The sequence below is a fragment of the Somniosus microcephalus genome, chromosome 23 (assembly GCF_052327205.1).
Source record: "Somniosus microcephalus isolate GS21.2 chromosome 23, FLI_Smic_1.0, whole genome shotgun sequence".
In the NCBI taxonomy this organism is placed as follows: Eukaryota; Metazoa; Chordata; class Chondrichthyes; order Squaliformes; family Somniosidae; genus Somniosus; species Somniosus microcephalus.
Genome location: NC_141009.1, coordinates 987,222 through 1,010,983, shown reverse-complemented (window position 1 = coordinate 1,010,983; position 23,762 = coordinate 987,222). Strand labels below are relative to the sequence as shown.

Genomic DNA, 23,762 nt, shown 5'->3' with positions numbered 1-23,762 from the left:
TGTAGAGGGAGCTTTACTCTGTATCTAACCCGTGCTGTACCTGCCCTCGGAGTGTTTGATGGGACAGTGTAGAGGGAGCTTTACTCTGTATCTAACCCGTGCTGTACCTGCCCTGGGAGTGTTTGATGGGACAGTGTAGAGGGAGCTTTACTCTGTATCTAACCCGTGCTGTACCTGCCCTCGGAGTGTTTGATGGGACAGTGTAGAGGGAGCTTTACTCTGTATCTAACCCGTGCTGTACCTGCCCTGGGAGTGTTTGTTGGGACAGTGTAGAGGGAGCTTTACTCTGTATCTAACCCCCTGTACCTGCCCTGGGAGTGTTTGATGGGACAGTGTAGAGGGAGCTTTACTCTGTATCTAACCCGTGCTGCACCTGCCCTGGGAGTGTTTGATGGGACAGTGTAGAGGGAGCTTTACTCTGTATCTAACCCGTGCTGTACCTGCCCTGGGAGTGTTTGATGGGACAGTGTAGAGGGAGCTTTACTCTGTATCTAACCTGTGCTGTACCTGCCCTGGGAGTGTTTGATGGGACAGTGTAGAGGGAGCTTTACTCTGTATCTAACCCGTGCTGTACCTGCCCTGGGAGTGTTTGATGGGACAGTGTAGAGGGGGCTTTACTCTGTATCTAACCCGTGCTGCACCTGCCCTGGGAGTGTTTGATGGGACAGTGTAGAGGGAGCTTTACTCTGTATCTAACCCGTGCTGTACCTGCCCTGGGAGTGTTTGATGGGACAGTGTAGAGGGAGCTTTACTCTGTATCTAACCTGTGCTGTACCTGCCCTGGGAGTGTTTGATGGGACAGTGTAGAGGGAGCTTTACTCTGTATCTAACCCGTGCTGTACCTGCCCTGGGAGTGTTTGATGGGACAGTGTAGAGGGGGCTTTACTCTGTATCTAACCCGTGCTGTACCTGCCCTGGGAGTGTTTGATGGGACAGTGTAGAGGGAGCTTTACTCTGTATCTAACCCGTGCTGCACCTGTCCTGGGAGTGTTTGATGGGACAGTGTAGAGGGAGCTTTACTCTGTATCTAACCTGTGCTGTACCTGCCCTGGGAGTGTTTGATGGGACAGTGTAGAGGGAGCTTTACTCTGTATCTAACCTGTGCTGTACCTGCCCTGGGAGTGTTTGATGGGACAGTGTAGAGGGAGCTTTACTCTGTATCTAACCGGTGCTGTACCTGCCCTGGGAGTGTTTGATGGGACAGTGTAGAGGGAGCTTTACTCTGTATCTAACCGGTGCTGTACCTGCCCTGGGAGTGTTTGATGGGACAGTGTAGAGGGAGCTTTGCTCTGTATCTAACCCGTGCTGTACCTGCCCTTGGAGTGTTTGATGGGACAGTGTAGAGGGAGCTTTACTCTGTATCTAACCCGTTCTGTACCTGCCCTGGGAGTGTTTGATGGGACAGTGTAGAGGGAGCTTTACTCTGTATCTAACCCCGTGCTGTACCTGCCCTGGGACTGTGATGGGACAGTGTAGAGGGAGCTTTACTCTGTATCTAACCCGTGCTGTACCTGCCCTGGGAGTGTTTGATGGGACAGTGTAGAGGGAGCTTTACTCTGTATCTAACCCGTGCTGTACCTGCCCTGGGAGTGTTTGATGGGGACAGTGTAGAGAGAGCTTTACTCTGTATCTAACCCGTGCTGTACCTGCCCTGGGAGTGTTTGATGGGCCAGTGTAGAGGGAGCTTTACTCTGTATCTAACCCGTACTGTACCTGCCCTGGGAGTGTTTGATGGGATAGTGTAGAGGGAGCTTTACTCTGTATCTAACCCGTGCTGTACCTGCCCTGGGAGTGTTTGATGGGACAGTGTAGAGGGAGCTTTACTCTGTATCTAACCTGTGCTGTACTTGCCCTGGGAGTGTTTGATGGGACAGTGTAGAGGGAGCTTTACTCTGTATCTAACCCGTGCTGTACCTGCCCTGGGAGTGTTTGATGGGACAGTGTAGAGGGAGCTTTACTCTGTATCTAACCTGTGCTGTACTTGCCCTGGGAGTGTTTGATGGGACAGTGTAGAGGGAGCTTTACTCTGTATCTAACCGGTGCTGTACTTGCCCTGGGAGTGTTTGATGGGACAGTGTAGAGGGAGCTTTACTCTGTATCTAACCCGTGCTGTACCTGCCCTGGGAGTGTTTGATGGGACAGTGTAGAGGGAGCTTTACTCTGTATCTAACCCGTGCTGTACCTGCCCTGGGAGTGTTTGTTGGGACAGTGTAGAGGAAGCTTTACTCTGTATCTAACCTGTGCTGTACCTGCCCTGGGAGTGTTTGATGGGACAGTGTAGAGGGAGCTTTACTCTGTATCTAACCTGTGCTGTACCTGCCCTGGGAGTGTTTGATGGGACAGTGTAGAGGGAGCTTTACTCTGTATCTAACCGGTGCTGTACCTGCCCTGGGAGTGTTTGATGGGACAGTGTAGAGGGAGCTTTGCTCTGTATCTAACCCGTGCTGTACCTGCCCTAGGAGTGTTTGATGGGACAGTGTAGAGGGAGCTTTACTCTGTATCTAACCCGTTCTGTACCTGCCCTGGGAGTGTTTGATGGGACAGTGTAGAGGGAGCTTTACTCTGTATCTAACCCCGTGCTGTACCTGCCCTGGGACTGTGATGGGACAGTGTAGAGGGAGCTTTACTCTGTATCTAACCCGTGCTGTACCTGCCCTGGGAGTGTTTGATGGGACAGTGTAGAGGGAGCTTTACTCTGTATCTAACCCGTGCTGTACCTGCCCTGGGAGTGTTTGATGGGGACAGTGTAGAGAGAGCTTTACTCTGTATCTAACCCGTGCTGTACCTGCCCTGGGAGTGTTTGATGGGACAGTGTAGAGGGAGCTTTACTCTGTATCTAACCTGTGCTGTACTTGCCCTGGGAGTGTTTGATGGGACAGTGCAGAGGGAGCTGTACTCTGTATCTAACCCGTGCTGTACCTGCCCTGGGAGTGTTTGATGGGACAGTGTAGAGGGAGCTTTACTCTGTATCTAACCCCGTGCTGTACCTGCCCTGGGAGTGTTTGATGGGGCAGTGTAGATGGAGCTTTTCTCTGTATCTAACCCGTGCTGTACCTGCCCTGGGAGTGTTTGATGGGACAGTGTAGAGGGAGCTTTACTCTGTATCTGACCCGTGCTGTACCTGCCCTGGGAGTGTTTGATGGGACAGTGTAGAGGGAGCTTTACTCTGTATCTAACCCGTGCTGTACCTGCCCTGGGAGTGTTTGATGGGGACAGTGTAGAGGGAGCTTTACTCTGTATCTAACCCGTGCTGTACCTGCCCTGGGAGTGTTTGATGGGACAGTGTACAGGGAGCTTTACTCTGTATCTAACCCGTGCTGTACCTGCCCTGGGAGTGTTTGATGGGACAGTGTAGAGGGAGCTTTACTCTGTATCTAACCCATGCTGTACCTGCCCTGGGAGTGTTTGATGGGACAGTGTAGAGGGAGCTTTACTCTGTATCTAACCCGTGCTGTACTTGCCCTGGGAGTGAGGGGGCAGTGTAGAGGGAGCTTTACTCTGTATCTAACCCGTGCTATACCTGGCCTGGGCGTGTTTGATGGGACAGTGAGGGGGAGTGTGGGATTAGACTGGGTGGGATATTAAAGGGTACGGGGAGTGAGCAGGAGAGTGGGATTAGGCTGGCTGGGATATTAAAGGGTATGGGGAGCGAGGGGGGAGAGTGGGATTAGACTGGCTGTGAGATTAAAGGGTGCGGGGAGTGAGTGGGAGAGTGGTATTAGACTGGGTGGGATATTAAAGGGTACGGGGAGAGAGGGTGAGAGTGGGATTAGACTGGGTGGGATATTAAAGGGTACGGGGAGAGAGGGTGAGAGTGGGATTAGACTGGGTGGGATATTAAAGGGTACGGGGAGTGATGGGGAGAGTGGGATTAGACTGGGTGGGATATTGAAGGGTGTGGGGAGTGAGGGGGAGAGTGGGATTAGACTGGGTGGGATACTGAAGGGTGTGGGGAGTGAGGGGGAGAGTGGGATTAGACTGGGGGTGTGCTGAAGAATTCTATGGCTCCAGTTTACCTCAAGGTGTTTGGGATGTTTCTGGGATGTGATAAGTCGTTGTACAATTGCAGGTCTGTGTCTTTCTTTCCCATTTACTTACCGGCGTTCCTGATGGACCCAGCGATACAGAGGAGCAGGAGTGAGGGTCTGATGAATGGTCGCAGGCCCCGCAACACTTTCTGTCCAAGGCTGAGCCTGTGGGTTACGGCGCTTTTCGGATCTTCATCGCTTTGCTTCCCCCGCGGAGTTTCGCGAACGGTCAGCAGCAGGACGGCGCTCACGATGAACCCTGGGATAGCGCTGAGGAAGAAGGCCCATCTCCAGCCCTGAGGCAAGCACAGAGTCAGAAAATCACAGGCTTTCGCCCCCCTTAATCTGCCTGCTCACATACAATCAGAAAATGCCACAGTCACCTGGACTATTCGCCCGTCCTCCCCTCACTGTTGCTGCTTCTTGTTCCTATTTTATTTTTTCCCTTCCTCTCAGTAGTGACCTTTGCACCTCACACCATCCCTCGCTTGGACAAGTGATGACCCCACTGGTGCAGCAATGACCACTTTGGCCTCGGACATTGTCTCTCTGAATCCAGGCTCTGGACTACCTCAGTGTCCCCCCTGCTCAATGGGGTATCCAACCTCAGGACGTTCCAAAGCACTTTACAGCCAATGAAGTACGTTAGAAGTGTGGTCACTGGTGTAATGTAGGAAACGCGGCAGCCAATTTGCGCACAGAAAGCTCCCACAAACAGCAATGAGATAATGACCAGATAATCGTTTTTTAGTGATGTTGGTTGAGGGATAAATATTGTCCTGGACACCGGGAAGAACGCCCCTGCTCTTCTTCCAATAGTGCCCGTGGGATCTTTACATCCACTTGAGAGCAGACGGGGCCTCGGTTTAATGTCTAGGGAGACAATCCCAGGAGCTTGTTTTATCCATTTGCTGGTCATTTCGGATATTCGTGCCTTAATCTTTCTGCGCTTGACTCACAAGGAGACGCCATTTGAGGGAGGGGCACCTGAGACGACGGAATAGTTCAGCAGGAGGGGCTGGTGGGGTTTGCAGTGGGGTTTGCGGTCGGGAGGGGGGGCGGGGGTCCTACAGGACTTGAGCTGAAGCTTACCTGCCCCAGGATGTTGGCCCTGGTAATGTAGTTCCCGACAGCGTAGGAGAGGCTGTAGCCAGCGTAGATCCCCCAGTTATAGAAGCCCATGGCTGAGCCACGGACAACCTTGGGGAAATAGTCCATGATCAGACTGACTGCGAACGGTGTGCACCCGGCCTCGCTGTGAAACAGGACACAAGACGTGTAAACCAACAGCAAAACTCTTACCGGCCACAATTTCAGAGAATCTTACAGAACAGAAGGAGGCCATTCGGCCCATCGTACCTGTGCTGGCTCTTTGGTCGAGCTCTCCCATTAGTCCCACTCCCCCTGCTCTCTCCCCAGAGCCCTGTGAATTTAACTCCTTCAAATATTTATCCAATTCCCTTTTGAAAGTTACTATTGAATCTGCTTCCACCGCCCTTTCAGGCAGCGTGTTCCAGATCACAACAACTCGCTGCGGAAAAAAATTCTCCTCATCTCCCCTCTGGTTCTTTTGCCGATTATCTTCAATCTGTGTCCTCTGGTTACCGACCCTCCTGCCACTGGGAACAGTTTCTCCTTATTTATTCGATCAAAACCCATCAAATCTCCTCTTAACCTTCCCTGTTCTAAGGAGAAAAATCCCAGCTTCTCCAGTCTCTGCACATCACTGAAGTCTGTCATCCCTGGCACCATTCTAGTAAATCTCCTCTGCACCCTCTCCAAGGCCCTGGGGTCAGAACCAAACCCAATGCTGTTCCCATCTGACATCCACACGCGTACTGTCCCGCACGACATCGGGCGAGAGTCCAGGCTGAGCTTTCTTCTCCCTAACTCGGGGACATGTAACACTCCAACTGCTGAGGCCAGCTAATCCAGCACAGGCCAGGTCCCATTCCCTGCTCCGCACGCAACTCATCCCGCTTTCCAAACCCAATGACCCATTCACCACACCCAACACTTGTTACACCCAACTCAATGTAGTCTGCAGCCCCCCACCCAACTCCCCCGTACCCTCACACCCAACTCCCCCGCACCCACCCACCCAACTCCCCCCACCCACTTCCCCCCACACCCCCACTCAACTACCCCCCCCAACTCCCCCCTCACCCTCCACCCAACTCCCCCCGCCCAACTCCCCCACCCCCCGATTTTCTTTCGTCCTTACACAAGGTACAAACACTGAACACGGTTAAATTCCAGTCCCCTGTTTCTACATGTGGTGCAGGAGAGGTTCGGATAAACTCCTGGCCTCGGCTCCTAGCTGTATTCCCCTGGGACACGGAGCTGAGCTGGTACCTTGAGCGGGACTCACCCAATGTGTGGGGAATCATTGTCCCTTTGCACCTCATTCCAAACACCACATCTCAACAAAGTAACGAGGGTTGTGTGGTGGGGAAACGGCAGAAGGTTGGTGATCATTGACCGGGGCCCAGGAACCGCAATCACCGGGACAGGGACTGGCAAACAGTCGGTGAGGGTAAAGCAAGACGGAGGGTGCGGACATCACCTGATCCCTTGCCCAAAGCGCAGTAACACCAGGTGCCAGTAACGCTTGGTGAATCCCATCAGCAGCGTCATGAGGCTCCAGAGAAAGAGGCTGGCAGACAGGAAATTCTTCCGATTGACAGAATCAGCCACGAATCCAATAAAAACCCCTGAGGCAAAATAAAACACAGAAAGCTGGCATTAACACGCTGCACCAGGACCTGGCGGGGGCGAAGGTCTGACTCCAACACCACAACTCCTACAGACACACTGAGCTTAACTCGGGCTGTGTGGCACCAGGCGAGACAGACGAGCGAGCGGGGCCCAGGCCCAATCCCTGCTCCGTGCTGACTGAGCCACATCATTGGTCGGGCCCAAAGTTGCCCTCAGTGCCTGTAGGATCGAGAGGGCCAATTCAGTCAGGGTTCCGGTTCCTGTTCCTGATCGCTCAGTGACAACTAGAAACTCTGTGTTGGGTGAGGACAGGATAGGCTGGAATGCACCCTTGATTCTTAGAGTCAGAGAATCTCACAGCACAGGAGGCCATTCGGCCCATCGTGCCTGTGCCGGCTCTTTGGTCGAGCTCTCCAATTAGTCCCACTCCCCCTGCTCTTTCCCCATAGCCCAGCATAGTTCTCTTTTTCAAGTATTTATCCAATTCCCTTTTGAAAGTTACTATTGAATCTGCTTCCACCGCCCTTTCAGGCAGCGCGTTCCAGATCACAACAACTCGCTGTAAAAACATGTTTCCTCATCTCCCCTCTGGTTCTTTTGCTGATTATCTTCAATCTGTGTCCTCTGGTTACCGACCCTCCTGCCACTGGAAACAGTTTTTCCTTATTTAATCTATTAAAACCCCTCGTGATTTTGAACACCTCAATCAAATCTCCCCTTAACCTTCTCTGCTCTAAGGAGAACAACCCCAGCTTCTCCAGTCTATCCACGTCACTGAAGTCTCTCATCCCTGGGACCATTCTAGTAAATCTCTTCTGCACCCTCTCCAAGGCCTGGACATCCTTCCTAAAGTGTGGTGACCAGAACTGGACACAATACTCTAGTTGTGGCCTAACCAGTGCTTTATAAAGGTTCAGCATAACTTCGCTACTTTTGTACTCAATACCTCTATTTATGAAGCCCAAGATCCCATATGCTTTGTTAACCACTCTCTCAATATGTCCTGCCACCTTCAGGGACCTATGCACATTAACTCCCAGGTCCCTCTGTCCCTGCACACTCTTTAAAACTGTGCCATTAAGTGTATATTGCCTTTCCCTGTTCCTTCTGCCAAAATGCATCACCTCACACTTCTCTGTATTAAATTCCATCTGCCACTTGTCTGCCCATTCTGCTGGCCTTTCTATGTCCTGTTGCAGTCGATTGGTATCATCCTCACTGTTTGCCACACCCCCAAGTTTGGTGTCATTGGCAAATTTAGAAATTCTACTCTGTATTCCAATATCCAGGTCATTTATATACTGTATATCAAAAAAAGCAGTGGCCCCAGCACTGACCCTTGGGGAACACCACTGTCTACCATCCTCCAGTCTGAAAAACAGCCATTTACCACAACTCGCTGTTTTCTGTCCTTAAGCCAATTCCTTATCCAAGCTGCCACTGACCCACCTATTCCATGAGCCTCAATTTTGTTAACCAGCCTTCTATGTGGTACTTTGTCAAACGCCTTCCGAAAATCCATGTAGACAACATCCATTGCATTCCCTTCATCAATCCTCTCTGTTACTTCATCAAAAAATTCAATTAGATTAGTCAAACACGATCTGCCTTTTAAAAATCCGTGTTGGCTCGCCTTAATTAGCTTAAACCTCTCCAAGTGCCCATTAATTTTTTCCTTGATTATTGTTTCTAAAACTTTTCCCACCATTGATGTTAAACTGACCGGCCTGTAGTTACAGGAAACCTTTTGGTATCCGGCACTGACGGGACCGGCGTGTTGCCGGTTGATCAAAAATTCCAGATGACGGACAGGGTTATCTACTGAGGCTATTTTTAACAAAAAAAAATAAAAAATCAAGAAATGTGCAGTATACAGTAATTGGGTACTCACCTACAGAATGTTGTGTTAAATGGATGGTGGGAGATGCTTGATTAAGTACAGTACTGCCAGTTGAGGGTAATGCAATGCAATGACGACCAGCAGCGTGGGAGACACACAGTACCCCTGTAAAATGGCGGATCAGGAGAGACTACCGGCAGTGTGGGAGACACACAGTACCCCTGTAAAATGGCGGATCAGGAGAGACTACCGGCAGCGCGGGAGAGTCAGACTCCTGTTATTGAAGTGTTCCGATTTCCGACAGCGCCAAGAAGCCGAGTAGTGGCAGTTTGGGGAACTACCCCCACTGACTAACTCGGTCACCGCGGGAGACTCGCCCTCGGACTCGGCAACATTGCCGGTTATTGAGGTGTTGTTTTCGGAGTGAGAATTTTGCCGGTTAATAGAGAATTTCGGATATTTAGGTGCCGTTTAAATGAGAGTTTCCTTACTAGGATTGTCCTGACACCCTTTCTTGAACAATGGTGTCACATTTGTTATCTTCTATGTTCTTAATCCCCCCACAGTGGGAATCCCCCTCAGCGTGAGAACCTACTTTACGTCATACAATGCTGCTGAATCACAAAGATTTAAAAAATGAGAAAACACTTAAAGTAATAAAAGAACATCACAGCCAAGTCCAAGTCTGCCCTCGATGTGCACACACACTTCCCCACAGGAGCAGGAGCCCTGGCTGGATTCCCCCTGCCTAACCTGGGGTAGTGAGGACACCTGTAGCACCTCACCTACTGCCCAGGACTGGGAGCTACTGGCTGTGTGTGGCTCAGTACCGCCACCAGGTGGTGCATTTACTTCCTGAGCCAGAAGGTGAGCTGCTGTTTTTAGGATTAACACAGTCATGGTACAGCAGCAAAGGCCTGTTCAAACGGCACCTGTTGGAGCAATGCAGTGTTTCGGTGAGATAGGTTAGACAACATTGCTCAATTGAGCCACTGACCTGTGAAGGTGTAAATGAGGATGAAGACAGGACCGGCCATGATCTGATACTCCCATCCGGTTCCATCATAGTCCCACTGACAATATCCAGTCTCGTTCTCATTCAGGAGGGACAGGCAGCTGGGAATCAACACCAGGTTTCATTATAAAAAGAGTAAAACTCACAGAATTCGCAGCCTCTCCGACGACTCTCTGTTTCATTCGCTTCAATTTAACTTTCTTCCTCTCCACGACGCTCCCTGCATCCGAACAACATTCCGTGAGTGGCAGCTGAGTTTATAAACTTCACCCTTCGTCGGTCCAGCCCCATTCACACTCTGCGGTCATTAACTGAATTTCATCTGCCACTGTCCTGCCCTTTTTATTTTACTCTTTTCCCTGAGCTTCCTCTCAGGAAATAGCTGCCAAAAAAACCTGCAAGTAATATAAGAGCTAATAGTAAAAGGTTTTATACATATATTAAGAGTAAGAGAGTGACTAAGGGAGATGTGGGCCGTTAAAGACAGGCGCAGGTGATACTGTAATGGACAACATGGTAGTGGCAGATTTATTAAACAAGTACTTTGTATCTTTTCAGTCGAGGAAGAGGATAAAATACCAAGTGATATAAACAGGTGATATAAAGGAAATTAAAAATAAATCAAGGGGAGCAACTTACTGGATTCAATATTAGTTTCAAAATGATAATGGAGAAAATAATGGGACTTAGGATACATAAATCTCCGGGACCTGATGGTTTCCACCCCAGGGTATTAAAAGAAGTAGGTGAGGAAATTATAGAAGTATTCGTTATTGGCAGGGGTAGTCTGGCATAGGCCAGCATTTTGAGTTGTGAAAACATGGAGTCAAAAGATAGGGACACACACTCGCACACTCTCACACAGGCACACTCACACAGACAGACACACTGACACTCACACACTCGCACAGGCACACTCACACAGACAGACACACTGACACACACTCAGAAACACACACTCGCACAGGCACACTCACACAGACAGACACACTGACACACACTCACACACTCGCACAGGCACACTCACACAGACAGACACACTGACACACACTCGCACAGGCACACTCACACAGACAGACACACTGACACACACTCACACACTCGCACAGGCACACTCACACAGACTGACACACACTCAGAAACACACACTTGCACAGGCACACTCACACAGACAGACACACTGACACACACTCACACACTCACACAGGCACACTCACACAGACAGACACACTGACACACACTCACACACTCGCACAGGCACACTCACACAGACAGACACACTGACACACACTCACACACTCGCACAGGCACACTCACACAGACAGACACACTGACACACACTCAGAAACACACACTCACACAGGCACACTCACAGAGACAGACACACTGACACACACTCAGAAACACACACTTGCACTGGCACACTCACAGAGACAGACACACTGACACACACTCAGAAACACACACTCGCACTGGCACACTCACACAGACAGACACACTGACACACACTCAGAAACACACACTCGCACTGGCACACTCACACAGACAGACACACTGACACACACTCAGAAACACACACTCACACACTCGCACAGGCACACACACACTGACACACACTCAGAAACACACACTCAGAAACACACACTCACACAGGCACACACGCACACTGTCAGGTCTAGAAAGCAGCGAGGCGAAGTTTTGACCAGGCTCTGAAGGAGATTGCAGGAGGATAGTTAGGAATTATTTTGTTTCAGTCAAGCACCCTGACCTGCTGATGTGGGAAACTGTGACGTGTTCATTATTTTGTACTATTACAGAAAAACAAATTGTATTGATCAAACTAAGTGAGTCCGATCATAACTGCATGTCCACTGGCTATGAATAAAGCAGTTTAATGATTCGTATCTGGACTTACCTTATCGAGCGTTTCACAGTCAATCTTTGAAAGGGCTGAAGAAGCAAACGTGCAAAAGACACAAATATCCAGTTGAGATCACAGGGAGGTCCTGTTGCTACACCCTGGGTTATGTTCACACATAGTTAGATATGGGGCAGCGTGGCTGCAACCCTCAGACCACTTATCAGAGTGAGCAGCACTGTGCTACCCGAGGGAAGGTGTACGGCTAGAATCAGAGAATGGTTACAGCACAGAAGGAGGCCATTCGGTCCGTAAAGCCCGTGCCGGCTCTCTGCAAGAACACTTCAGTTAGTCCCACTCCCCCGCCCTTTCCCCGTAGCCCTGCAAAAAAAATTTCTTCAGGTACTTATCCAATTCCCTTTTGAAAGCCACGATTGAATCTGCCTCCGCCACCCTCTCAGGCAGCGCATTCCAGATCCTAACCACTCGCTGCGTAAAAAAGGTTTCCCTCATGTCGCCTTTGGTTCTTCTGCCAATCACCTTAAATCTGTGTCCTCTGGTTCTCGACCCTTCTGCCAATGGTAACAGTTTCTATCTACTCTGTCTAGACCCCTCATGATTTTGAACACCTCTATCAAATCTCCTCTCAACCTTCTCTGCTCTAAGGAGAACAACCCCAGCTTCTCCAGTCTATCCACGTAACTGAAGTCCCTCATCCCTGGAACCATTCTCGTAAATCTTTTCTGCCCCCTCTCTAAGGCCTTCACATCCTTCCTAAAGTGCGGTGCCCAGAATTGGACACAATACTCCAGGTGAGGCCGAACCAGTGTTTTATAAAGGTTCATCATAACTTCCTTGCTTTGTACTCTATGCCTCTATTTATGAAGCCCAGGATCCCGTATGCTTTAGTAACCTCTTTCTCAACCTGCCCTGCCACCTTCAATGATTTGTTAACATATACCCCCAGGTCTCTCTGTTCATGCACCCCCTTTAGGATTGTACCCTTTAGTTTATATTGTCTCTCCTCATTCTTCCACCAAAATGTATCACTTCACACTTTTCTGCGTTAAATTTCATCTGCCACGTGTCCACCCATTCCACCAGCCTGTCTATATCCTCTTGAAGTCTATCACTATCCTCCCCACTGTTCACTATACTTCCAAGTTTTGTGGCATCTGCAAATTTTGAAATTGTGCCCTGTATACCCAAGTCTAAGTCATTAGCTGCGCGGGGCGAGCGGTGAGCTCCTGCCTGGAACCAGCGCTCGTTGGCTCAGGAGAAGGAGGAGGAGGAGGCGGCGGCGGCGCAGGCCCGCAGGCCCGCAAGGATGATGGCGGCCATGACGGTCCGATGCTGAGATCGCTCTCCCTGTTTCGGGCGGCCAGCTCTCGCCGCTCGCTCCCGCAACCGGAGCGAGGTGCTCGGCGAGTCGGGCAGAGGCAGCGCAGCGCGATGAGCAGCAGCAGCAGCCAAGCCGACCCGCTGGAGCACATCGGCCGGCAGCTCCTCGGCGGGAAGGAATTCCGACTGGGAGGAGGGGAGCCGAGCATGGCGGCCAGAGGCCGACCCGCGAAGAGAGAGAAGTAGGCCCCGGGCCGTGGAGTGTGGAGCCGGCGACGGTGAAGAGGAGGCTGAATTGGAGCATTCACATCCCGACGATGTGTTCGGCGAGTCGGGCAGAGGAGCGCAGCGCAACGAGCAGCAGCAGCAGACTCACGACACGCTGCAGCACGTCGGCTGGCAGCTCCATTTTGGGTAACTCGCAGTCCGGATGGGAGGAGGGGAGCCGGGCATGGTGGCCAGAGCGGGAGAAGCAGGCCACCACACGTGGAGCCGGCAACAGTGAGGAGGAGGCCGCGGTGACGAGGAGGACGGAGCGGCTGAGGGACATCGTGCTCCCACTGCCACGGGAAGCCATTGTATTGACTCTGAACGCGGCGCTGTATGTATAGCTGACGCGTCCCCACGGGGAACAAGCATTCCATTGTACTTGTTACATATGGCAAATAAATCTAATCTGAATCTGATCTGAATCTTAATATATATCCAGAAAAGCAGTGGTCCTAGTACCGACCCCTGGGGAACACCACTGTATACCTTCCTCCAGTCTGATAAACAACCGTTCCCCACTACTCTCTGTTTCCTGTCACTTAACCAGTTCCATATCCATGCAGCCACTGTTCCATGAACAACAAGCCTATTATGTGGCATTTTATCAAACGCTTTTTGGAAGTCCATGTACACCACATCAACCGCACTGCCCTCATCAACCCGCTCTGTTACCTCATCAAAAAATTCAATCAAGTTGGTGTAGTAATTAAGATTAACCATTTTTATATAACTATAGTATGTGAAACTGTGTGCTAAAATCCTAAAAAGTCTGTATAAAATGGCGACTGGCTGAGACCAAAGCAGGACGGGAAATTATGCCAACCTGACTAAAAACCTCTGTTTTAAATGACTGAAGTAATGTTATGGAAAAGAGAGAAGAGCTCGAGAGAGATTGGAATTGGAGCCTTCATTTTAGAAACTGCAGAATAGACAAACTGTTTAGAAAACACCTCAAGGATGTGCTGTAAAGTGAAATTCTTAGATAAGGGTATTTTGTTATGCACAGATAAAGGCCTAGTGGAACTAATGAGGTCATAAGATGATTGGCAAGGAGAGGAGGGACATTTACCAGGTGTTAGAAAAGCTAATTACTGCCACGTAGGCAAAATGGGAGAAAAAGGGTATAAAAATACAGATATTGAACACCGAAAGCAGCATGAAGCTCGAGAATAAGAAGCTTCAGTCAACAGAACACAGCAAGAGAATAAAGAGACCACACCACAGTCACTCGGAAGGAACGCCGGGGTTCGATGAACAGACTGCAACTAAAACCTGTTTTACTGATACACAATATACCTGTACCCAGAGTGGTTTGTATAGTCACGGACAAATTATTCTAAAGAGCTTTTAAAAGCTACAGGCTACATTTGTTACCTTGCAATCTGCAATCTGCGGGAACCGTTCTAGAATCTATGGAATTTTGGAAAATGACAACCAATGCATCCACTATCTCTATAGCCAACTCTTTCAAAACCCTAGGATGTAGGCCATCAGGTCCAGGGGATTTATTGGCTTTCAGTCCCATTAATTTCTCCAGTACTACTTTTTTACTAATACTGATATCTTTCAATTCCTCATTCTCGCTAGACGCTTGGTTCTCCACTATATCCGGGAAGTTTTTTGCGTCTTCTTCCATGAAGGCAGACACATTTACCTTAATTTTATTGAGTCCCTGTCCCCGATTCAATATTAGTTTCCTTGGGATTTCTGGCATGCTATCCTCTTCCTCCACTGTAAATACTGACACAAAGTAATTATTCAACATGTCCGCCATTTCCTCATCATTGACAATATCACCACTTTCAGTTTTTAAGGGGCCAACATTGCTCCTGACCACCCTCTTTTTCCAAATGTAACTAAAAATTCTTTGTATTGATTTTGATATCCCTTACAAATTTCTTTCATACTCCCTTTTTGTAGATCTTACTATCTGTTTTGTCACCCTTTGCTGTTTTTTTTATTCGTTCATGGATGTGGGTGTCGCTGGCAAGGCCGGCATTTATTGCCCATCCCTAGTTGCCCTCGAGAAGGTGGTGGTGAGCCGCCTTCTTGAACCGCTGCAGTCCGTGTGGTGAAGGTACTCCCACAGTGCTGTTTGGGAGGGAGTTCCAGGATTTTGACCCAGCGACAATGAACCCTAACCCTAATCCTAAATGCAATGTTCTTTGTATCTTTCCCATTCGCCAGGATCTGTGCTATTTTTTGTATTTTTGTATGCTTTTTCTTTTAGTTTTGTGCTGTCCCTTACCTCTTTAGTCGTCCATGGCTGGGGGGGTTTGGTAAGTAGGGCTCTTGCCCCTCAGAGGTATAAACTGGTTCTGTATCACATTAAATTATTTTTTGAACATCTCCCACTGATCGTCTGTTGTTTTACCCATTACACAGTACTCTAGGAGTGGTCTCACCAAAGCCCTGTACAATTGTAGCAAGACTTCCTCACTCTTATACTCCAACCCCCTTGCAATAAAGGCTAACATACCATTTGCCTTCATAATTGCTTGCTGTACCAGTTTGTTAACTTTCCGTGTTTCATGTTCAAGGACATCCAAATTCGCTGAATACCAACATTTACTAGTCTTTCATCTTTTAAAAAATATTCTGCTTTTCTATTCTTCCTACCAAAGTGGATAATTTCAAACTTCCCATAATTATACTCTATCTGCCACCTTCTTGCCTAATCACTTAACCTGCCTTTATCCCTTTGCAGCCTCTTTAAGTCCTCCTCACAGCTTACTTTCCCACCTAACTTTGTATCATCAGCAAACTTAGATACATTACATTCGGTCCCCTCATCTAAGTCACTGATATAGATTGTGAATAGCTGAGGCCCAAGCACTGACCCTTGCGGTATCCCACTAGTTACAGCCTGCCAACCCGAAAATGACCGTTTATTCTTACTCTCTGTTTTCTGTCCGTTAACCAATCCTCAATCCATGCTAATATATTACCCCCAATCTTATGATCCCTAATCTTGTGTAACAGCCTCTTGTGTGGCACCTTATCGAATGCCTTCTGAAAATCCAAATATACTACATCCACTGGTTCCCCCTTATCTACCCTACTACTTACATACTGAAAAAACTCTATCAGATTTGTCAAACACGATTTCCCTTTCATAAAACTATGTTGACTCTGCCTAATCATATTATGGTTTTCCAAGTGCCCTGTTTCCACTTCTTTAACAATGGATTCCAGGATTTTCCCGACGACTGATGTCATGCTAACTGGCCTGCAGTTCCCTATTTTCTCTCTCCCTCCTTTCTTGAATAGCAGGGTTACATTTGCAACCTTCCAATCCGTGGGGACCGTTCCAGAATCTATGGAATTTTGGAAGATCAAAACCAATGCATCCACTATCTCTGTAGCCAGCTCTTTAAGAACCCTAGGATGTAGGCCGTCAGGTCCAGGGCATTTGTCACTTTTTAGTCCCATTAATTTCTCCAGTACGATTTCTTTACTAATAATAATTACTTTAAGTCCCTGGCTCTCATTAGACCCTTGGTTCCCCATTATTTCTTGTATGTATTCAAATCCGACTCCAGAGACTTGAGCACAAAATCCAAGCTGACACTGCAGTGCCGTACTGAGGGAGCGCCGCACTGTCGGAGGGGCGGTACTGAGGGAGCGCCGCACTGTCGGAGGGACGTACTGAGGGAGCGCTGCACTGTCGGAGGGACAGTACTGAGGGAGCGCTGCACTGTCGGAGGGGCAGTACTGAGGGAGCGCCGCACTGTCGGAGGGGCAGTACTGAGGGAGTGCCGCACTGTCGGAGGGGCAGTACTGAGGGAGCGCCGCACTGTCGGAGGGGCAGTACTGAGGGAGCGCCGCACTGTCGGAGGGGCAGTACTGAGGGAGCGCCGCACTGTCGGAGGGGCAGTACTGAGGGAGCGCTGCACTGTCGGAGGGGCAGTACTGAGGGAGCGCCGCACTGTCGGAGGGGCAGTACTGAGGGAGCGCCGCACTGTCGGAGGGACAGTACTGAGGGAGCGCTGCACTGTCGGAGGGGCAGTACTGAGGGAGTGCTGCACTGTCGGAGGAGCAGTACTGAGGGAGTGCTGCACTGTCGGAGGGGCAGTACTGAGGGAGCGCTGCACTGTCGGAGGGGCAGTACTGAGGGAGCGCTGCACTGTCAGAGGGGCAGTACTGAGGGAGCGCCGCACTGTCGGAGGGGCAGTACTGAGGGAGCGCTGCACTGTCGGAGGGGCAGTACTGAGGGAGCGCTGCACTGTCGGAGGGGCAGTACTGAGGGACTGCTGCACTGTCGGAGGGACAGTACTGAGGGAGCGCCGCACTGTCGGAGGGGCAGTACTGAGGGAGCGCTGCACTGTTGGAGGAGCAGTACTGAGGGAGCGCCGCACTGTCGGAGGGGCAGTACTGAGGGAGTGCTGCACTGTCGGAGGGACAGTACTGAGGGAGTGCCGCACTGTCAGAGGGGCAGTACTGAGGGAGCGCCGCACTGTCGGAGGGAGAGTACTAATGCCGCCATTAGCGCCCTGCTAAATTTCGCGGGAGGCGTGGCCAGTGGCGCTAAACCCACTAAATGCCCTCTTTGGGCATTAACTGGTGGCGCAGCCCACCGAATTTCTAGGCCCAAGTCTTTATTTCTTTTTCCTTCTGGCTGGTACTGAATCCCAGACACTCATTCCATGGTCACTGGCGTTTCAGGCTCCAGACACACGGAATCAAACAGCACCCGCCACATTCACTGGCTCAGACTCAGGCTCAAACCACCTGGGGATTTCCACTTTCTATTTAAGTCGGTTGAAAATCCCCATTAAAATAATCTTTCTATTATTACAAATCGTGCCTCTTGCTGGAGTAAACTGCTTCCTTTTTTCTCCAGCCTATTCATTCTGCACCTGCCGTGAACTTTGCTATTCTCGTGCAGCGACTGTGTCTGGACCCACCCCCGGGCCCCGCTTTATATCTGACCCCAGGTCGGTCACCGCCACTGACCATCACCATGAATGACCATCACCGCCACTGACCGTCACCGCGAATGACCGTCACTACCACTGACCGTCACCACCACTGACCATCACCGCGAATGACCATCACTGCCACTGACCATCACCGTGAATGACCATCACCGCCACTGATAGTCACCGCGAATGACCGTCACTACCACTGATCGTCACCGCCACTGACCGTCACTGACCATCACCACCACTGACCGTCACTGCGAATGACCGTCACTACCACTGACTGTCACCGCCACTGACCGTCACCGAGACTGACCGTCACCGCGAATGACCGTCACCGCCACTGACCGTCACCGCCACTGTCCGTCACCGAGACTGGCCCTCACCGCGACTGACCATCACCGAGACTGACCGCCACTGACCGTCACCGCGACTGACCGTCACCACGACTGGCCGTCACCGAGACTGACCATCACCACCACTGACCATCACCGCGAATGACTGTCACTGCCACTGACCGTCACCGCCACTGACCGTCACCGCCACTGACCATCACCGCAAATGACCGTCACTGCCACTGACCGTCACCACAAATGACTGTCACCGCCACTGACCGTCACCGCAAATGACCGTCACTGCCACTGACCGTCACCACAAATGACTGTCACCGCCACTGACCGTCACCGCCACTGACTGTCACCACCACTGACCATCACTGCCACTGACCGTCACCACCACTGACTGTCACCAAGACTGACCGTCACTGCCACTGACCATTACCATCACTGACCATCACCATCACTGACCATCACCGCCCCTGACCATCACCGCCACTGACCATCACCGAGACTGACCATCACCGAGACTGACCATCACCGTGACTGACCATCACAGTGACTGACCATCACCGCCACTGACCATCACCGCCACTAACCATCACTGAGACTGACCATCACCGTGACTGACCATCACAGTGACTGATCATCACCGCCACTGACCATCACCGCCACTAACCATCACTGAGACTGACTATCACCGTGACTGACCATCACCGTGAGACCATCACCACCACTGACCATCACCGCCACTGACCATCACCAACACCGACCATCACCGTGACTGACCATCACACTGACTGACCATCACCGCCACTGACCATAACTGCCACTGACCATCACCGCCACTGACCATCACTGCCACTGACCATCACCACCACTGACCATCACCGTGACTGACCATCACCGTGACTGACCATCACCGTGACTGACCATCACCATCACTGACCATCTCCGTGACTGACCATCACCACTCTGGATTACCAACTCTCGCCGACTCACTCCAGCGCTGCTCAAACCTCATTCACCTCCAGGCTTGACCTTTCCCTCCCAGGCCTCACCAAACTCCAATATGTCCAGAATTACCCCCACCCCAGATGTTGCTGACAGCTGGATCTCCTCCAGCTCATTTCCATCAGTCCCGGAGTTGCCAACTCTGGTTGGAGACTTCCTGGAGGCTTGATCATGTGACATCCATTCACATCCCTCACCCCGGCCCCATTCCCCCTCAACTCGACCCCCATTCCCCCTCACCCTGACCCCCATTCCCCCTCACCCTGACCCCCATTCCCCATCACCCCGACCCCCATTTCCCATCTCCCTGACATCCATACCCCATCACCTGACCCCCATTCCCCCTCACCCTGACCCCCATTCCCCCTCACCCTGACCCCCATTCCCCATCACCCCGACCCCATTCCCCATCACCCCGACCCCCATTCCCCATCACCCCGACCCCCATTCCCCCTCACCCCGACCCCCATTCCCCCTCACCCCCATCCCTCAGTTGCCCCATTCCCGGGGTTATTGCCCCATTCCCGGGGTTATTGCCCCATTCCCGGTGTTAATACCCCATTCCCGGGGCTATTGCCCCATTCCCGGGGTTATTGCCCCATTCCCGGTGTTAATGCCCCATTCCCAGTGGTTATTACCCCATTCCCGGGGTTATTGCCCCATTCCTGGGGTTAATGCCCCATTCCCGGTGTTTATGCCCCATTCCCGGGGTTATTGCCCCATTCCCGGTGGTTATTACCCCATTCCCGGGGTTATTGCCCCATTCCCGGGGGTTATTGCCCCATTCCCTGATTAATGTCCCATTCCCGGGGGTTAATGCCCCATTCCCGGGGTTACTGCCCCATTCCCGGGGGTTAATGCCCCATTCCCGGGGTTAATTCCCCATTCCCGGGGTTATTGCCCCATTCCCGGGGTTATTGCCCCATTCCCGGTGTTAATACCCCATTCCCGGGGCTATTGCCCCATTCCCGGGGTTATTGCCCCATTCCCGGTGTTAATGCCCCATTCCCGGTGGTTATTACCCCATTCCCGGGGTTATTGCCCCATTCCTGGGGTTAATGCCCCATTCCCGGTGTTTATGCCCCATTCCCGGGGTTATTGCCCCATTCCCGGTGGTTATTGCCCCATTCCCGGGGTTATTGCCCCATTCCCAGGGGTTATTGCCCCATTCCCTGATTAATGTCCCATTCCCGGGGGTTAATGCCCCATTCCCGGGATAACTGCCCCATTCCCGGGGGTTATTGCCCCATTCCCGGGGTTAATGCCCCATTCCCGGGTTTAATGCCCCATTCCCAGGGTTAATGCCCCATACCTGGGGTTATTGCCCCATTCCCGGGGTTAATGCCACATTCCCGGGGGTTATTGCCCCATTCCCGGGGGTTATTGCCCCATTCCCGGGGTTAATGCCCCATTCCCGGGGGTTATTGCCCCATTCCCAGGGATATTGCCCCATTCCCGGGGTTAATGCACCATTCCCGGGGTTATTGCCCCATTCCCAGTGGTTAGTGCCCCATCCCCGGGGTTATTGCCCCATTCCCGGGGTTATTGCCCCATTCCCAGGGTTAATGCACCATTCCCGGTGTTATTGCCCCATTCCTGGGGTTATTGCCCCATTCCTGGAGTTATTGCCCCATTCCCAGTGTTATTGCCGCATTCCCGGGGTTAATGCCCCATTCCTAGTGTCATTGCCCCATTCCCAGGGTTATTGCCCAATTCCCGGGGTTAATTCCCCATTCCCGGGGTTATTGCCCCATTCCTGGGGTTATTGCCCCATTCCCGGGGTTAATGCCCCATTCCTGGGGTTATTGCCCCATTCCCGGGGTTATTGCCCCATTCCTGGGGGTTATTGCCCCATTCCCGAGTTATTGGCCCATTCCCGGGGTTATTGCCCCATTCCCAGGGTTATTGCCCCATTCCCGGGGGTTATTGCCCCATTCCCGGGGTTATTGCCCCATTCCCGGGGTTGTTGCCCCATTCCTGGGGTTAATGCCCCATTCCCGGGGTTATTGCCCCATTCCCGGGGGTTATTGCCCCATTCCCGAGTTATTGGCCCATTCCCGGGGTTATTGCCCCATACCCAGGGTTATTGCCCCATTCCCGGGGGTTATTGCCCCATTCCCGGGGTTATTGCCCCATTCCCGGGGTTAGTGCCCCATTCCCGGGGTTGTTGCCCCATTCCTGGGGTTAATGCCCCATTCCCGGGGTTGTTGCCCCATTCCTGGGGTTAATGCCCCATTCCCGGGGTTATTACCCCATTCCCGGGGTTATTGCCCCATTCCCGGGACCCCATTCCCGGGGTTAATGCCCCATTCCCGGGGGGTTAATGCCCCATTCCCGGGGTTAATGCCCCATTCCCGGGGTTATTGCCCCATTCCCAGGGTTAATGCCCCATTCCTGGGGCCCCATTCCCGGGGCCCCATTCCCGGGGTCCCATTCCCGGGGTCCCATTCCTGGGGTTATTGCCCCATTCCCAGGGTTAATGCCCCATTCCCGGGGCCCCATTCCCGGGGTTAATGCCCCATTCCCGGGGTTAATGCCCCATTCCCGGGGTTATTGCCCCATTCCTGGGGTTATTGCCCCATTCCTGGGGTTAATGCCCTATTCCTGGGGTTATTGCCCCATTCCCGGGGTTAATGCCCCATTCCCAGGGTTAATGCTCCATTCCCGGGGTTAATGCCCCATTCCCAGGGTTATTGCCCCATTCCCGGTGTTAAAGCCCCATTCCCAGTGGTTATTGCCCCATTCCCGGGGTTATTGCCCCATTCCCGGTGTTAATGCCCCACTCCTGGGGTTATTGCCCCATTTCCGGTGGTTATTGCCCCATTCCCAGGGTTATTGCCCCATTCCCGGGGGTTATTTCCCCATTCCCGGTGTTAATGCCCCATTCCCGGTGGTTATTGCCCCATTCCCGGGGTTATTGCCCCATTCCCGGTGTTAATGCTCAATTCCCGGGGTTACTGCCCCATTCCCGGGGGTTATTGCCCCATTCCCGGGGTTAATGCCCCATTCCCGGGGTTAATGCCCCATTCCCAGGGTTAATGCCCCATACCTGGGGTTATTGCCCCATTCCCGGGGTTAATGCCCCATTCCCGGGGGTTATTGCCCCATTCCCGGGGTTATTGCCCCATTCCCGGGGTTAATGCCCCATTCCCGGGGTTATTGCCCCATTCCCAGTGGTTAATGCCCCATCCCCGGGGTTATTGCCCCATTCCCGGGGTTATTGCCCCATTCCCGGGGTTAATGCACCATTCCTGGTGTTATTGCCCCATTCCCGGGGTTATTACCCCATTCCTGTGGGTTATTGCCCCATTCCCAGGGTTATTGCCCCATTCCCGGGGTTAATGCCCCATTCCCGGGGTTACCCTCCCATTCCCAGGGTTAATGCCCCATTCCCGGGGTTAATGCCCTTTTCCCGGGGATATTGCCCCATCCCCGGGGTTATTGCCCCATTCCCGGGGTTATTGCCCCATTCCCGGGGTTAATGCACCATTCCTGGTGTTATTGCCCCATTCCCGGGGTTATTGCCCCATTCCCGGGGTTATTGCCCCATTCCCGGGGTTAGTGCCCCATTCCCGGTGTTAGTGCCCCATTCCCGGGGTTATTGCCCCATTCCCGGGGTTAATGCCACATTCCCGGGGTTATTGCCCCATTCCCGGGGTTATTGCCCCATTCCCGGGGTTATTGCCCCATTCCCGGGGTTAATGCCCCATTCCTGTGGGTTATTGCCCCATTCCCAGGGTTATTGCCCCATTCCCGGGGTTATTGCCCCATTCCCGGGGTTGTTGCCCCATTCCCGGGGTTATTGCCCCATTCCCGGGGTTAATGCCCCATTCCCGGGACCCCATTCCCAGGGTTATTGCCCCATTCCCAGGGTTATTGCCCCATTCCCGGGGTTATTGCCCCATTCCCGGGGTTATTGCCCCATTCCCGGGGTTGTTGCCCCATTCCCGGTGTTAGTGCCCCATTCCCGGGGTTAATGCCACATTCCCGGGGTTATTGCCCCATTCCCGGGACCCCATTCCCAGGGTTATTGCCGTATTCCCGGGGCCCCATTCCCGGGGTTAAAGCCCCATTCCCGGGGGGTTAATGCCCCATTCCCCCCCCGTGAGCTGACCTGTGCCGGGAGCTGGTATTTCGACACTCCGCCCCACTCCGGCCCGCACTCGCCGTCGGGAGGCAGCTCCTTTCCCCGATCTGGAGGTCCCGGGCCAGGGGCTGGATGACGATGGCCAGGAGGTAGCGGTGCAGCTGGTTGAGGAGGTAAGTGAGCAAGAGGCAGCACAGCACGTAGACCGGGTAGGCACCGGCCCGGCACAAGCCCGGAGCCCGCATCGCCTCGCCTGGAGCCGGAGACCGCCTCGCCTCGCCTCGGCTCCCCAACACCGGCACAACAAGACTCGCAACTCTCGGTGTCGTTTCCC

General features: G+C 52.1%; 1 pseudogene across 1 annotated transcript in view; it reads right to left on the bottom strand.

Moving 5' to 3' along the window:
• The window catches only part of LOC147101528 (protein spinster-like), a 32,874-nt pseudogene extending 9,112 nt beyond the window's left edge, over nt 1–23,762 (bottom strand). The window contains exons 1-8 of the transcript XR_015073320.1: nt 23,452–23,762; nt 19,145–19,159; nt 17,710–17,791; nt 16,019–16,025; nt 9,584–9,702; nt 6,595–6,742; nt 5,121–5,283; nt 4,099–4,324 (exon numbers count right to left, since the gene is read on the bottom strand). The product of XR_015073320.1 is annotated as a protein spinster-like (transcript). The remainder of the gene's footprint in view (nt 1–4,098; nt 4,325–5,120; nt 5,284–6,594; nt 6,743–9,583; nt 9,703–16,018; nt 16,026–17,709; nt 17,792–19,144; nt 19,160–23,451) is intronic.